Source organism: Eleginops maclovinus, chromosome 2 (genome assembly GCF_036324505.1).
Source record: "Eleginops maclovinus isolate JMC-PN-2008 ecotype Puerto Natales chromosome 2, JC_Emac_rtc_rv5, whole genome shotgun sequence".
Lineage (NCBI taxonomy): Eukaryota > Metazoa > Chordata > Actinopteri > Perciformes > Eleginopidae > Eleginops > Eleginops maclovinus.
In genome coordinates this window covers 16,846,893-16,865,169 of record NC_086350.1, presented here as the reverse complement: position 1 = coordinate 16,865,169, position 18,277 = coordinate 16,846,893, and the positions used below count along the sequence as shown (strand labels likewise).

Here is an 18,277-nt window from a genome sequence, read left to right as displayed (position 1 = left end):
GCACATATGAACGGTAGAGGGAAACAAAGCACTGCCATTTCCCCCAGTGCAGCTGCTGTCATGGTGGCCAACCCTCATCGGCTGTTGTCATGCATGCAACAAGCATAGCATTAAAACATTTCAAGCAAAATGCACTACTCATGCCTTTATATCTGAAATAATTGTTCTTGATTAAAAACAATCAATTATAATAAAGAAAATCATGCTCCACATAAAAAATAGATAGGTGGACGGTTTTGACAGCCGATATCAAACTCAATAAAGGTGTATTATGCTGTCATGCAGTTTCAAACCATAGATCATGTGGAGGGGAGAGGATACGGTGGACATCAGTCACAGCTGCCCACTAAGCAGTAAAGAGGTACAGGTGATCATTCTCCAGCCCAAAAGCTTATTCTGCAATGCATTTAAAATGAATGAGACCAGATTGTGTGAGATGGAGAGACCCATTCATTATAGTTATCTGCACAATACTAGAAAAGAGATTTTTTCTTCACCCTTATCATTTTCTTCCACTGTTTCTTTCCCCGCTGCCATTCACCGCTGAACATATTTTGCAAGTTAAGTGGAATGGAACATTGTTTGTGTTGAAGTGTCCTGACCTGTGACCTTGTGATATATGGGCATGCAATTGAAAAAGAAAAAACTGGGTTAATGTTCCCCTGGTCCCTGACTTAATTTAAATACTGCACATCATCGGAATACATTATTAATACAATCAATCTGCTAATCATCTTTTACCGAACATCATCTAGGGAATGTTCTTACTTTGCTCATTTCCAAGTCTTGTTTTCATTCACTTCCAGCTGAGCAGAGAGTGACAATAATAACAATTAGGTAGGTGCACAGAAGTATTAGGTGAAGTTAGCCGCAAGGAAGAGAACAAAAATTGTAACATTATGACAGAATCTAATTAGAGCCACAACAGCCACCACTTCCTTCAAAAATACCATAGAGTGAAAGCTTTTTGAATGTAATCACAGGACTGATACTGTAGGCGTTCTCTTTCCTTGGATCCACTGTGGCTGTACATACATCCTAATCCATTTGATGCTCATCCTATGTGGCTCTGAAGTGAGGGGCAGAATGTAAAATACCATCTAGACCTAATTTTCAGAGAAACTCAGACTACTTTGCACCTAAAACCCCAGAAAGAGTGAAGAGTTTCAGGAGGTTGACTAATACGCTACGACAGGTGCCAATGTCCATCATATCACTGTGTTGATATTCATGCTGCTGCTGTAAGCCAACATGTCAGGCCTGGGCTTCCATTGCAGCCACTCTACAGCTGACCAAACACTCAGCAAGGATTGCTTGAATTGACTCTTTCAGCAGGAGGATAGACAGTGTGGCTGTGTTACAAAGACATACAGTATACTGCTAAAGCTTGGAACAATAGCTGATAACGGCCACATCAAAGTTGCATTCGGTGTCGTAAGATTCAAGACAGCTTTGCAATGATCAAGGTGAATCTGGTTGGACTATGTTCTTGACTGAATCTACACACTCTCATCATATAGTCTTTACAAGTTGACAAGACATTGCTCAAGGATCCTGATGAAACCTTGACACAAAGGCAATGTTTGCAAAGTATGAGAAGTCAAAGATGTAGCATTACTGACAAACTCTTTTATTGCTGTGATTGTCTTTTATCAATTCTTAGGGATTGTTATTCCTACAGTCTGTTTGTTTCTCTGTGGTTGGTGCCAGGAGGTGGAATACTCATTAAATCTCATTGATGGGGGGTGGAAACGAAAGGTTCATGCTATTTTGCATTTCATACTTGTTTGATGTTTTCATTTCTAGTGGCTCACTCTGTTTCTCTCCCTCTCTGATTTCCTTTTTCCTTATATTTTCGGCAGGCAAAAGATTCATAGGAAGGCTTAAAACAGGCTCTGTGCGGGACAGATAGCAGAAGGAATTAACAGCCATTTCACGCTGGCACCTCGGTCGCCGAGCAGGGCAGTGGGAGAGGGAAGCGGCTTGGGTGCAGCCAGGGCACTGACGGCCCCGGAGACACTCTGTAATTGTACTGCTCTGAAGAGCAGGTAGGTGTGCAAATTACCAAATGTGCCGTGTAAGCCCATTTCAGCCAGCTCAATCACTGTCAAGCATTTCCAAGTTTTGAGCAATTTCGTTTTTGGTTCATTTCTGGATTTCTCAGTGTTGTGAATGGAGCAAAATGTTGCTTTCTGTAAAGGTTTTGCCCTGTGCCTCTCTCTGGTGAGCCATTCATTTTTTTTAAATACCAATTAAATCACTTCATCAATTATGCCAGTTAACTCTGCTTGATCAAAGGAATTTTGTATGTCTAATAGATATTAGGATCGCATGATGTTACAGAAACATTTGCCACCCAATTATGATTGGAATTACTTCACACAGGAGCCTGGGTTCTTACTCATGTCATAACTTATGACTCATGTAGGAGGATTGTTAACTTTTTTTTAAGACTAATCAGAAAAAGATGGAAATATATCTTAAGCATTAAATTCCTCACCACATTTCACACCATCTTGTATTTTTCTCTGCTACTCTACTACACAACTTTTTACTGGACCAAAATTCCTTTCCCTTGATGTATTACCTTTATAAAAGAACATGTCAAACCTGCAGGAATGTGAAGGATTGCAGGGCGACTTGAGGGCGCCTCAGGGTGGGCAAAAAATACCAGCTGATTTCACTAGGGCTTCCGCAAACAGAGTTGCAGCCAATGTTGGCGTTGGGTTGGCGGCCAAGGAGGTAAAAAAAGAAAACACTGACCCCTGAGAGCGTGACAATGAATTGGCACTACAACAAAGTGTAGACTATACACAGTAGGCCTGGCACTGTGCACTGTGGTTTCTATTTGGCCACTCCAAACACTGTCATCCACAGGCCACCCGTGGGGCAGGTGCCAGGACTTCCAGGGCGCAGGTTCTGTGAGCTGTCAGGCGTGGGGAGCAATGCTGACTGAGCACAGGTTCGGGGTGAATAGTCCACATCACTGACCTGAAGCACTGGAACATAACCAATGTCCTCACACAAGGTAACTCATTGAGAACCCTGTATTCATCACTCTTGGTACCTGTGCAACAGTTTCTGGTAACAGTTTGTATACAACTGTAGCCCGTAGTCAAGTATATAATTATTTCCCGTGAAATGTCATGTAAAAGCAAACGTTTCACTCTTTGACATTTGCATTGTGGTGAGAAAGAGTTAGATGTTGGATAAATTATGTTCTCGAAAATGAGGAAGTTATGGGTCTTCTCATTTCGTAAGAGAGTGAATAAAATATTTCCTAAAGTTTTGTATTAGCAGCGTAGTGCTTTGGTCTGAAGTCAGATTCAACATGTTGAAATTAAGTATGAATCTTAAGAGGTTTGAAGATACAGTAAGAGCAAACATTTTAGGTTTCTTTGCATTTCCGTTGTGGTTATAAATCCAACATAACACTATGCATTTAAGCCTTTTTAATATTCGGGGTGCATGTAATAAACTAGCATGTTTCCACACCTTAAAATTCAAAACCATAGATTTTATAAGACCATTTCAAGGACCAGAGTGTGAATGTGCTTGCCTTGCTTGGTTCAGTGTTCAGTGGTTAAGAGCATGAAGCCTACTTTGATATTGTGTGTAAATGGAGGAATACACCTGAACCAATATCTACTTATTATGAATGTCACAGCTAACAATGTCAAGGAAGTCAACAGATGCAATACAGACACAGGCATAATGGGCATGATGATCTTTACTTGCACATTTGTCACGATCAAAATCTTTTGCCACCAATCTATCATCTTGCCATGGGCTAAAAGCCCGTAAAATTAATAGTGATGATTATTTTCTGTTTGTAAAAATACATTTTATTTTGATTTGACCAGATACAAATTCAATCTGTTGAAGTGTGCCGGTGTGCCAGTATTAAATCATTTATGCATTCATAATTTTTGCAGGCTGGAGCATGAACGACATTTGCAATTCAAAATAACATCCAGTGAAGTAGGTCAACGGTCTGACATTAAGCTGATGTAATTCATTATGAATCGACTAAATTGCATTTAAAATTCATATTGACATGTTTCAGATTATTATTACATCTTGAGTCACATCTGTCAACCCCATAAATCCAGCTGCAGTAAAGGGGCATGCCATTAGAAATAAGGATGTGTGTACTATGTCCCTGATAAGTAATGAAAGGAGATAAAACAATACTTGCCAACAATATTATTATTATTATTATATTTGGAATTTTCTAATTCAACCACAAAATGATTTGTATTTACATATTTTCGGGCAACCTTTGTCACTAGATTACAACACTTTGGGTCTGGATATTACTTATTTCTGCAAACCCTTTTTTTAATCTAAAACCTTGTCACAGTCAGACATTACAATACAATTCCTGTTTCAAGTCATGTTGCAGTGATGGCTGAAGAAATGCTTTGGTGATAACAACAAAAGATAGGGACTGAAACTAGAGGGAAAAAAAATGTACTCTAGTGCCCACATTCCGCCACATTCTGTGGCTTCGAGTGCCACTCAAGTGACGCTCTATTTGGAGCAAAGCGGTGGCCACCAGCATCCATGGTGACGAGCGCACCTCAACTGTAAAATTGGGCCGGCATGTTGACCCACTAGCTTCCGCTGTGGCAGCGACACCTCAGTATTCAGCCAACCAACCAGATCAGAAGCAACACCGTCTCCTTCGCTCATCTCACAGTAGAAAGGCTCTCTGCCCATTTCACTCAAGTGCTCACGGTGCGCAGCGCAGTGATAAGACAACCTGTTGACGTGTGGCATCTAACTCTATGTGTCATGGTCTACAGTGTTTTTCATTCTGTGCTTGTCACTGTAGAGGTGCCACACTTGATTGGCTCTCTGACAGAGATGCTACTGCAGTGTTGTCGAACTGAAAATGGAGAAAGAAAAAGTGTTGAAATTCACCAATAGCAATTCATATAAGAAAGTGACTTCAGAGCATAGGCTGCTCTTGTTCCACTTTAAGTCCTCACCCAAGCAAAGAAGTGATGAATGTCGACTTGTAAACAACTAAAGACCAGACTATTCGGCACATAGACTAAACATGAATAGTTGGTTCTACTTTCAGCTGAGTCATCTTTGTAATCCTGGTTTAATATGTTGGCATTTAACAAATCCCACAGATTTTACAACCTGCATCTTCTTTTCAGCTGGCATTATTTGCCCTGGGAATACCGAAAAAACCGAGGACAGTAGGCATTTCGGGCTTCATCTCTCATCCCAAGAGGGAGCCGAATCAAATCAGCTCTTATCTAAATGTTGACATTTGAACCTGAGAGTAATATCTCCAGGAATTATGGTTTAAAGCCATCCTTAATGGTCGAGCCGATGGATCGAAATCAGCAGTCCCTACGCGGCAGTAGCCTTGCTTTACAAAAAAGCAGAGAGAAATGGAGAGGCTTGATGAATAATATATCCAAAAGGGAAGGCAATATGACAGCAGGAAATTAAACACACTAATACTAGGAATGGAGGACAGGACGATCAGGACTTAATTAAAGACTTTGAGGAGTAGAGGGCATGATTTAAGGCCAGAGACATACTTCTTTCCTTCTGACATCAACGGTGAGCTGAGGATTATGGTGGCACAGCAAGTGGGTGTTTTTAGAGAGACCTTGTGCTCTCATATGACCTTCATAATGAGCTGCTATTTCTGCTTTGGGATAATTACCCCCCTCCTTGAGTTAACATGATGTAAGTGTCTGGAGAATAGTCAGCTTTCTAATAATACATGTGTTGGCAATGAGCAATATTTCACGTCACACAGACCCCTGTTGTGGAAACAGTGGACCTCTTAAAAGGAACTAAATAGAAAGACATTCAGGGTTTTTTATAGGCAATGCCACTGCTGTTTAATTATGTGCACGTAAGTACCAGAATCTTTCTTAGTAGAACATCCCTCTTGGTGTACAGAAGCTATTTAATAGAGATGCACTGCACATGACAGATGTTGGGGTTAGCCGGACAATCGCTCAGAATAACTACAGGTACAATCCATTACACAAGAGAAATGAGGAAAAAAAGGAAATAAAAACTCTTCTACTATCCTTCCGCTTTTTACAGCTGCATCGTACATCTCTCCTGGGAGGAGGGGGTTTGGAACAGTGGCCCGGGCTGCTATTCATCCTGGTGACATGTTTATTTTTATTTACACTTACTCGGTCCGGCTATTCAAGCATAATTTCAGTGGCAACCACATGTGCTGCCATGGTGTGTGTATGTTTCCATACGAACATCATTTAACCTCATCAAATGACTGATATTGGGATGCATATCATAGCAATTTTCTTTTACACATGCCTACATATGCTTAGGTAAATCATCAAAGCTAAGAGAGAAATTTAAATTATTTTTTAGTCCTTGATGTATTGTCATGTTTATGTATCGAACAGCGCTACATTAATAATAAATAGAAGTAGTAAGAAAATACGAAAGAATATGTTCGAAGAAGTACTGAAATCAACCCTGCTGTTAGATCCTGCTGTGACGCTTTTGGGCATTTTTCCATTTTACTGATGTTTCAGTTTGTCATCCGCTTGTCAGGTTATACCATTTTAATTTTGCTGAGCTCCAGAAGCAGTGCACCTGTCTTTGAAATGTTTTTCTTTTTTTTTGAGAATGAAAAAAGCTCTTAATACTGACTCGGCTTTTGTTAAAATCTCGGTATTAAAAAAGGTGAAAGCTTTGGCACTTATTTAGGATAATCCAATACATCCCCGTAAACAATTAAATATATTTTTTAATCAAAGCAAACATAATGAAATGTAGAAGCTGAATTAAGCAGCTTGGTTCAATCAACAAATGAAATGAGAACTGATGCTTATCCTTCTCATTGAATTCTCCTCTGGTTTCAGATATCTTCCGCCCAACTGGTCCCCTCTGATTCTCCATGTCTGCTTCCTACCTTTGCTTCCCCCTCCCGTATATAGTGGATGTAAGGTTGATAAATGGAGCTAATTGTTTTATGGCATGGCTGGCCTGATGCTGGCAGCACAATCAGGCTGAATGAGGAGGCCTTGGGGAAGCCATTACCCTTCCCATTGTTATAAAGGACAGGAGGACGAGGCTAGGCCATTGCACTCTGGAGGGACTGGGTCACAGACAGAGACCCTCTAGCACTGTGCACCATTGTAGCCTCTGAAACACATAGATGTTCATAACCTCTAGAATTAAATAAAGGTTTGTGCAGTTCAAATCGTCCCAGTGTCATTTCTGAATGACTTTCACGACATTACTTTTGACTTTTATACATAATTTGGAATATATTTATCATTCACGTTTTGTTCCAGACTTTAGTGTTATCGATTAAAGATTTTTTATAATACCGTTTATACCAGCGTAGCATCACACTTCCAATCGCAGAAAGTAAGGGTAGAGGTTGAGGTGGTGGATATGTTTGTGTGGGGTTTACTTTTTTACTGTGAATACAATGTTATCCTAACCCTTAACCAAATGTCTTGTTGCCTAACCTTAACCTAGACATAGTTTATTCTCTCATTTACGTTTGTAGGGGAAAACAAGACAATATGCTTTAGGTCTAAAGGACAAAAGTTGATTGAATGTACTGTATGTATGCAAAGTATATGGTATTCTTATTGTAGGATAGAGCCACATACATGTGCGTAGATGTATGTAGTTTTAGTTTCTCATTTCTAAATTACGTGCTCATTAATTAATGACAGTTAATTACTTAAAATAATTTGATTACAAGATGCTTTGGCATAAAAACCAAAATAGTTTACTTTGAAATAATGCACTGCGTAGTTATTTTTCTCAAGGGCAATGTCAATTCATTATATCTGTTTTACAGGTTTTAGCAAGTCATATTAGCTTATATCATTTTTAAGATTTAAGGTTCAGATTGTTGCCACACAGTGCTATCTGCTGTTAATAATAACGTGTACAACGGGTATTTTAATCAGAGCCATTAAAGCCCTGCTCTGCATGAAGCTCATCAGATTGACTTTTTTTTCTTTTTCAAATGTCTATCAAGGATAAAATCAGCAGAGCAAACATTGTTAGACTGCAGCGGAGGGTGTATTATAGTCACGGCTAACAGAGTTTCCATAAACTATTATGCACATGTTGAATTTGAGCCTAATGAATTCTGAAGGTAAACTTCAGGTTCATACAAAGTTCAACTGAGATAGAAACCCTGGCATAGTGATAAAGATAGGATGTCCAACAGTGATATTGATTTTTTAAATATATATTTTTTAAATGAGGCCGTGGGATTTCTTGAGGCGTAGACACAGTGCACATCAACATTCATCCACCTGTTACATACTGTACATCACCACCACCACCCACTGCTTACTGGATGATTAAGATGCTGTATTTGATGGAACACGCAAATAGTGGGACAATTTTAAGAGATTAGTTATATAATATCACTTATTCTTACATAACCGTGTTGGTCCCCTTTCCTCTGATGAAAACACATGGAGTTGATATTGTCCCAGTTTTGGAAATTCCAATACAATTACATACATGTACATCCTTTGCTTTTTGTACTGTCAAAAGACTTCTGGTCTTAAAATGTGCCTTGCAAGGGCTAATTCGGGGCATGTTTCCAGGTGCTATTGACCGACTGATTGGCCATTGGTCATGCAGGGCTAACTATGGCCTGAGGAGAGGTCAGGGTTCATAGGCACAGAGTACCTGGCTTCAGACATGGAGAGAGGTGCAGCAGTAGAGATGTCAGCAAATCATCTATAAGCAAAACAGAAGGACACAAAGGGACAATAAATAACATTGGTCAAACATTAAGCATCGGTTCGCTACCTGAGCAAAGGATTATAAATAGGCAGTTAAAATACGTAAACTGCAAGGCAGACAATCTGTTTACCTGGGAATCATATTTTTTCATCTTACATGAAGCTAACATTAATACCAATTTAGGTTGAATCATGTTGAAAAAAAACACATTAACGTTGCTGTGGAAGATAGTTTTGGTGAATTTTTAGGCATTCATTAATTGCCCTAGCTTAATTCAACAGAAAACATCCTACCCTTCTTCTCCTTGTAATAGTGTTCATTGAAACTACTGCAACTACATTATGACTATTATAAGTTGCAGAAGTCTTACAAGTCTCTATCTACTGTATATTGAAGATAGAGTGAGTTTGCAATGGCACAATAATGGAAAAGACGCTAATGAATTTTGGCCCAAATTCAGCTGTTTCATTTCTTCCATATCTGTGTATTATAGCTGCATTGACTGCAAAATATAAATACTGCACATCCAGGCTAGTCAGACCACTGCATTTCAAAGCTTGCTTTAGTAGACCACAACAGGATATAATAAACAAGGGTTTAATATAACGTATGATGTTAATATGGTAAATGCCATAAAGAAAGCCTTATGATATACTTGAGTGGAAACACAAGGAGTTTCAACTATCATTGTACAATGTATTCCGCTGTCCAATGTTGGCCCTGTTCTTACTACATATCAAATACTGTTGTTTACTGTTGCCATTTAAACATGAATCCACAGAGTTTCTGACGTGATTAGCTGTTTCATTGAACTGATTCTTGTTTTTGACACTTTGATCCTTTTACTTGCCAGAGAAGAAATGTTCTCCTTCCCCAGTTGTGTTTGTGTCCTTGTGTACTTACAGTTGCAGCAGAACAATGATTTTGGATTTAAGCATGGTAATCTCTTCCCTAAGAGACATCTAAACAAGAACAATTTTTGTTCCATTTTGGCATTGTGTTTCAGACTTCTGTTCCAGCAGAAATGTGTTTCTGTCCTACCAGCTTGGTCATTAATGTTTGTGTAAAGCTCAGTTGCACCCCTGTAAACCCAACACACAAAGTGTTGCTGCTGCCAAGAAAAACACAAGACCACCTTTCTTATTGCATCGACAGTGGACATGCTGAGTTCTGTCCAGCTGTCGCTGCCTATGCAAATAAAGGCCTCACTTTCCCTCAACGCAGTTTTCTCCAATCACTGGAGCCGATTACAGACATAGCTCATCAGTTTCACAATGGCACAGGATATGAAGGGAGTTAGTTTGTCAGAGGGCAATCAGTGCCAAATGGAGCCTCTTCACGCTTTGGTTCACTCTCGCCCATTAGTTAACCATGATTGTCTCCTTCCTCTAACAAGTCCCTAGCACCCTTTAGCTCAGAAATCTCCCGATGCAAAAACAAAACAACACAAAACGACAGTAAGTAATATGTGATACACATGTCCAATGCCAAAATATGTGGTGGTTAAAATGTAAATATTTGTTTTCATTATGTTTTTAATTTAAATGTTTACATGTTTTTTGCAGATCTGGAAATTAGTATTAGTTTAACAAAAATGCCACACTACCAGACGGTGGACCCAGGAAAAATACACAAAAACGTTATGGCCTCATCACATTGAGTTCCCAACCATGGCTACGGTATTAAAATGAGCTCAGTTTGAGTTGAAACAATCTGTTAAAACAGCTTTTTCTTGTCAGATAAGTCACTAACAGTTGTCAGGCTAAGTACAACCGAGTGTGAATTTCCCCTGAAAATGTCTGTATTATGTTAGTGGGCAGAGGTAATTATCGATGGTTCGTCTCCCTGTAGACTGATAAGGTGGCCGAGCTGACAGATGGATTGCTGTGCTCTGCATATCTGGGGTAGGAAACATTGATCTCTGGGATTAATGCTGGCCCCAAAGGAGTTGATGGCAGTCAAATACTGTTTCTGTAATTATACATTTACATGGGGCTACTATCTTGAAAGGTGCTGACACACACACTTTAATGTTGTACAGCTACTCAGGTGGGAAAAGAATAGGGTTTTTTCCCCGGCTAACCTATTATAAAATTACTTAGCAAGATGTAAATGACTAGTCGATTCTTCACAAATGTAATGAGTTAAGCTATTTCTGAAAAAATATATGTAATCTCTTTATATGCAATCACATCAGATTTATGATCCCAGGTGGAAACTCAGCACTATGCTGGCTTTAAGAGGCAACACCCACTATCACTATTTTATATTCGAAATGGTTTGCTGATATATTGATAACTACTATAAATACTGACCTGACTGTTAGTTAGGCTGAACTACCTGATTCAGTACATACATTTGTCACAATCAGCATAATTTCCCAACTACAGCCTGAAGGATTTGAGGCACAAGACTGCTTGGACGTTGCAATAGCAAGCACTAAGATCAAAGAGGTGTTTTTTTTGCAAGCTGAATATTATAATGCTGGGTTTGTCCAGAGTAAATGCAGAGATCAGTCAAGTACAGTTTGTAATCACTGCAGAGCAGGTGCTCTCATCCTTCCTACCAGGAGAGGATAAAGCTGTGGGCACTAAAAGGCTTCAGACACTTGCATGGTATCAGGAATACTTTTGATCAGTTGCAAACTGTCTCAATTAAAAAGTAAGCTTAATATCCATACATATCTTCATTTATGTACATGAACGTTAATAAACCACAAGCAAAGTAAGTAAGTAATGATTCATGGTTGTAAGAATACCATGGACTCTTAACTCAATTAAGATGACGATGGTGTAGTGCTGTATGAATGCAGCAGAACTGTTGCTCATGATGTACCAGTTGAATAATTGATGTTGATGTTTGCTTCTATTAATTGGCAGAGGGGCAGCTAACACTGATTCCTGTGAAGGACAATGACGCAGTGGCTAAAGATAAGCCTTCTCAGTAATTACTATTGACATTACATTAAAGGTAAGTCACAAAAGAGTTCCTGAGGGGTACTGGTCTTTTCTTAACAATTATAGATTGGCAGACCATTGCAGTTGAAAAACAAGAACAAGAGTCACATTAGAAGAATTAAAAAAATCATACCACAGTGATTGTCAGTACTCAATTAATGGATATCAAAAGGGAAAATGTAATCAGGAGCGGCCCTGACCAATTTGCTTCCCTATGCAAGATTTTAGCGGGCTACATGGGTTCCTTTGACAAAAAAGCTATGCAATTTCTCCATAGGCTTTTGAAATATTGTAAAAAATAAGATCCTTGGAAAACAAACCGTTTGATAAATGCACGTTTTGTTCAGCCGGATAATCTCCACATGTCTACCCTACTTGTATGGGGGGGGTCACTGCTGATGTATTTAATGTCGTAGAACAAAACGTGATCCGTCTCTTAAATTTGTGTCAACCACAGACCTTATTTCGAGCTATTTTCCTAAATCGCATTGACTCTGAGACGAGGGAACCGGAAGTTGTAAAATGCTAACTTACTTATGGGTTTAGGACTCGTTCCTGCGTTCCTACTCTATTTCTCTTCTCTCATTATGAACAAAGCCCTAATTGCAATACATATTTTCAATTGTTCATTTAGCTGCACTGCACATATCTCAACTTATGTAAATACCTTGTTGAACAGTGAGGGCCATGTGTTTACAATGCTTACTTGTTGTGACTACATAAGTGCGGATGCTTCAGATTACATTCAGTTGTTTTTTACTCTTTGCTGCTGTTGTATTCAACAGTGTCTCACCTACAATTCCCAACATGGCATGGTTTGATGTGAGTGGGACAGCCAAGCATAGTTTAGAAGGCAGCAAGATGAAGCTGTCTTCCTTTCGTTTTAGCTTCACATCTGTTTCTTAGCATTTGATAAATGCTTTGCTTTGCCTGTTGAAACCACAGGAATGGTCATAGAGTCATTGACACACACTGATTAGCAGGGCTTAGGTCGAAAAAGATGCTATATAATTTTCCTCGAGTTTGACTATTAGCAATGCTGCTGAGGAAAATAATAATTTAAATGCATTTACTTGCTTTTCTTTTTTGCACTCATCCGGAGTATTTGTCATTATGATGTTACATTTCTGCTTGGATGAGCAGAGTATCCTCACAGCTGGGCTTTAGGTACGATACAGCCCAACGGATGATGGGAAGGTAGGATGCAGTGAAGTGAAGTGACTCACATCACATTCAGCTGAAGGGCCCTTTCCCTGTCAAGCTTGATTTAGCACCAACTGTCATCCTGTTTTAGAGGTAATGCCACTTATTCTAGCAAATATGCATGTATCAGACCAGGTGACAGAAAATAGTAATCAAGGCTCGCTATCATACATCACAACAGCGTGTGCGCTCCCTTAAGTATCGCTCACATCAATGCAGTTGACTGGAATAGGCAGTTGTACAGGCATTTCCGGCTGATGTTATTGACAATTGAGTGAGTTAAACTGAATTGATATTGTCCCAACATTTTTCTTGATTGTGTTTTGTTTGCCTTTGGACCTGCACCATTAACTCATTCCCCCTGTTATTATGGTGCAATACCACTGGCGTGTGTGAGGCATATGCTTCCATCAAACTCTCATTAACCTTGTGTCTGATTATGTCCTGCGTGGTGAGATTACTCTCTGAGATTCCCCTCACACAACAGAGTGGCCATTTACAGCTCGATGATGATTAACAGTCCAAACAAACAGTTGCCCTCCCGGCTGAGCTCAGATAACTGTGACTGCAAAATGGTCTTTAGGTCCTGGTGAAAACAAAACACTATTTCTAGGTTTTTGTTTACAAAGTTGATAAGATGATATACATTTCTAAAATCAATGACGGTCCTGGTGTTTTGAAAGGATAACAAATAAGCATATTAGTTTTTCAGCTGAAAATGAAGATTGATAGTGCTTCCATCATTGTGGTGCTAAATATGGTATTTTATTGTGTTAATTAGTACAACATCTAAAGTGTAAAGATAACAAATCTGGATTTTACTAAGGAGGAAGTTATAGGTGCCAACCAAGCAATAGAATGCCACAAATCCTTTTAAAGTGTTTGATTTTGTAGGGATAAAATGTGTCAGTTAGTAAGCTTTTGAGAGCCAGGTAAGCCAGTTATGTTAGCTCCAGTCAGGTCCACGCTAGCTGTTTTCTAAAGATGTCTTTCTGCTAAGCTAACTATGCTGCTTCCTAGATGTAACTTCACATTTAGCATTCAGACATGTGAGTGGTTGTGACGGAGCGGCTCTGTCACTGACCGGCTCCGTCACATGCTGCAGCGCATACACACACACACACACACACACACACACACACACACACACACACACACACACACACACACACACACACACACACACACACACACACACACACACACACACACACACACACACACACACACACACACACACACACACACACACACACACACACACGTGGGGTTGTGACGGATCGGCTCCGTCACATGCTGCGGGCAGCGCATACACACACACATTCCCTGTTCCCTCCCGTTCTGACAAACCTCACTATTATAACTGTTTTCTCCTCTGTGTTAGTAGCGCGACCATGGGTGCACACTTGGCCGTTCTCGTTGCATTTAATCATACATTTACACAAACCTGATTTTAGACGGACATTTCCTGAAGTGTGGGAGGCATATGCACCACCGTCTCCTTTTCCGGCAAGAGTGGCTGGCAAGACGGGGCGCACCATTTCTCCCGTTTAAGTAGTGAATTCTCGCGCGCTTGCGAGATGAATCTATTGGTGGTATGTGAAAGTTAAGCCCAGTGGGAGGGGCTATACAGTTAAAAGGGGCTGGTTTGGCCTGGGATGGGGGGTCAGTCTGGGGAAGCTACAGAGTAGGTAGCACCTGTAAGACCCAGTGAGAGTTGTTTTGAGAGTTATTGTATGTCAGAGTTATTGAGGAACTCCATTTGTTGTGAATATTTGTGTTACATGGTAAACTATTTATGTTTCCAGTCTTTTTCCACTATTTTCATTTTGTTGTAAATAGTTGTTTTTCACTTTGGGAGACCGGCAAAATAAAGTAACATCACTACTTCTCCGACTATGCCTGTGTTTGTGGAGGTATGAAATAGAACCCTGCTACAGTGGTATTACCCCTTGTATCTAATACCTAGCAATAAAGAACATTAAACAACATCCTTTAAACCTATAAGGCCTGATTGCTTCTGACTTTGACACAGATACTGTAACTCCTTAAGCTGCACAGGGCTGTGCATTTTATAATTAATGCTGTATTATTGTTTGATTTTGCTGGTAACTTTCTAATCAGAGTCATTTCACAATGTGGCACCGCCATACCTCTTTAGTGCTAAAAGCTGGTTCTTCTGCCTTCTTTTGTTTTTTGATTCACAAAGTCACACCCATACATTGTCCTATAAAAAAACAAACATTTGAACATGATTTGAGTTGTTCTCTTGCATAACTCAAAGTATTTCCCTCTTATAGAGATAAACACAGTTTTAATGTTCAGAATCTTCTTCGCACAATATTTGTATGGCATCATTTCCAGTAGGGATATGATATTTGGATCAAGATATGACTCATACAGGAGGCAAAGGAGCATTAGACTGCACGTATACAAGAACCATTAGTGATCTCCCTTTATGGTAATTACCTCACCCGACCAGATGAGATGAGCTTAGAGGTGCCCTTCTTTTGAGGGGATAATATATGTGTACTAACATACATTAAAGTCTTCCCTGCTTTTACGCTGGTCTTTAAAATGATTGCAAAAGACCAAAAACTTAAACACATTTTCGCATTTAGCTTAAATAAATCTGCCATACTCTTAAGTAAAGAAGTTCAAAGGGCGTTTTGACAGTTCTTGTACCCATTATTTATATTTTACACAATTTCCATAAAACATACTGCTTTTCACACTCAATGTCCTTTCCTCACATTTGGATCTTCCCCCCTTTTCTCATTAACAGGCCTATGATGAGATCCATTAACACTGTCCAGAGAGAGCGAAGCAGACAAGATTTTTAAATGCCATAAGATGAAGGGCGCTATTTTTATCAAAGGGGGAAGTGTTGAAGGTCAACAATTTCACTGCAGTGGTGGGACGAACTCCCCTTTCTTCAGACAGCAAATAAGTGACGTGTGTTTACACAATCTGAATTGATTGACATAAGTAATTCATGCCACACCATTTAAAATGTAAATTGACGTGGATAAATGGGGTGAGGGTCTTCCAAAATGGTGAGCTATCTGTTTGCATTCATTACGAGTCTAATAAAGTTTGCTGACGCGCGAGCATGTGATTAATATTTGTTTTAATTTCATTCAAGCTCTGAGTTAACACACAGCAATCAATATTTAATGATTTCAGTGAATATTTATAATTACATTGTGAGAAAGTAATTGGTTAGCAGCACAATGGCCCAGATTCTCTCATTGTGTGAGAAAGGAAAAGTAAATATCAAGCTATTCATTTCAGTGAAGACAGAGCATTGTTGAGAAAGTTTAAGCAAGGATCAACCTATTGCACAAATTGTGTACCCGCTCAAGCAGGAATTAAATAAGCATCTGTTGTTAAACTGCATTGTAAGTACAACACGTTCTGTAAAGGCCAGGCTAAAAGCCATTGCAGGACTTTGAGGAAAAATATACAAATGTGCTAACACAGTGATCATCCTCTTATTCTTGGAAGATTAGTAATGCAATTGCGTTTTAAGCATCAATAAAGTTTTGGATTTTTCTTTAAGTCTGGAAACAGTCTTAGACTTACATAGAGTACATTTGATGCTTACAGAACTTTAAAAGAAGAGCTAAGTCAAAATTGTTAGTTGTTTCCTCACACTCAACAAGGTCAATTGTAGCAAAAGGAAATTAAGTAAATATGGCTGTATTGTTAGAAATGAGGGGACCAGTGGAAAAGTTAAAAAGTAATCTGTTTCAGGACCACACAAAAAAAAATATTGTCATTGTCATTTTTGGTCTACTTTTCTAGAGAAGATCCAGATGCCAGGTTTGTAGTGGTGCTCTTTTATATGTAAATCAAGAAAACACAATCAGTAATGCAAGTGACCTTAAGACACTGCACACAAAAAAACATACATTTCTGTTGATTGAAGTGACTAACATTAATTCAATTTTTTTTGCTCATGATGAAATTTGGAATATTTTATTAGCTGCAAGGTTGCTTTATCAGAACATCATTTTCCTAGATGGGCGACGATGTTAAAACATGTAAATTTGATGTTTATTTATTAAAACATAACAAGAATATGAAGCATAATAAAGCATTAGGTGGTACATTTCTCATCTATTAACCAATCATTTTCCTTATATTGCCAATTAACCCAAATTCACACCAGCTCAATACAATTTTAACACAAGCACCCAGTAACAACTGTACAATTTACTTTAATGGACATCACCACTAATGCAAAACTCACACCAGAAAATTACGCAGCTTCACTTGAGAGTTGAAAGTGGGATAATAACAAATTGGTCAACGAAAGCGATTATGGACGTGACAGATTCAAACAGCGTTTTGAAGTTATAAACGTGATCGGATGAATTGTTCCTAAGCATTTTTTATTTTTTTTAAAGGTACTGTTTTGTCCATCTTATTGCCATGAATATCGGGGGGTTGAAAATAACTTCTTGGTTTGTTTGTCTGTAAGCCTGAATCACTGTGGGAGTGAAGTCGAGGAAAACAGAAAACCTCAATTTCACACAGTTTTTGGTCTGTAATGGGGCTTATTTGACTTAGCCACTCACCTTATCACACGGTTTTGTTTTTGCCAATCACTATAAGCCTTCTGTTTCGCTCTGGGCTCATTACAAGCACAGCTGTACACTGCATCTACTTTTCTCCATTACTTGCGAGGAAAACTTTGCTTTGAATGGTGGGATTTGAAATCTAGCTCTTACTTAATAATGCCTGGCATTTTTTACAAACTGTCCCAGTCTATTTATTGCTTCTTTCTACAGTCAGATATTAGATAGGAGCAACCCTTTAGACATATTGTTGGCAATCCCTGGAAAGAGTCAACCAGAAAAACTAATTATAGCATTGGTATGATTGTTTCCTTTAAGTCAGTTAAAATTGTGACTAGGGAGGTCACTAGAACTAGAAATCCAATTCTGAAAACATGAAAGTATTTGTTTTTCTACAGTACTGCAGGTAGCAAAGTGCCCTTCAAAGTAATTGCATACCATAGTTGTGAGGATGATAGAAAATGTGTTTGGGGCTTAGTTAACTCACTATTTACGTCCGTGCAGGGTACACATAATGCTACATTGCGAACAACAAATGTTAAAATTGTTAGGAGGAAAGCTTGTTAACGTAAGCTTTTAGCTTTTAGCAGCCAGTTAATGGTGCATTAACAATCAATTCAGAGAATATGAGTGAAACGCGAAGTTAAGGTTGTTTCCTTCCTACCAAAAACTAATGGTAATGAAAGGGTGTATGTTGAATTATATAGAATTGTTGTTATGAGATAGGTATCAAGAATCCTAGAATTTTACTGGTATTGGTATTGACTACAGTTATTTTTTAGTGACATCGTACTA

General features: G+C 39.0%; 1 long non-coding RNA gene across 1 annotated transcript; it reads right to left on the bottom strand.

Annotated features, from left to right (window-relative positions):
• Window positions 1-3,769: 3,769 nt before the first annotated feature.
• LOC134858380 (uncharacterized) lies at window positions 3,770-14,415 on the bottom strand. Its single transcript, XR_010164952.1, has 3 exons — window positions 14,347-14,415; window positions 8,683-8,733; window positions 3,770-4,891 (listed from the first exon to the last, which is right to left on the bottom strand). It is a non-coding gene; the product is annotated as an uncharacterized LOC134858380 (long non-coding RNA).
• Between the last annotated feature and the right edge of the window lie 3,862 nt (window positions 14,416-18,277).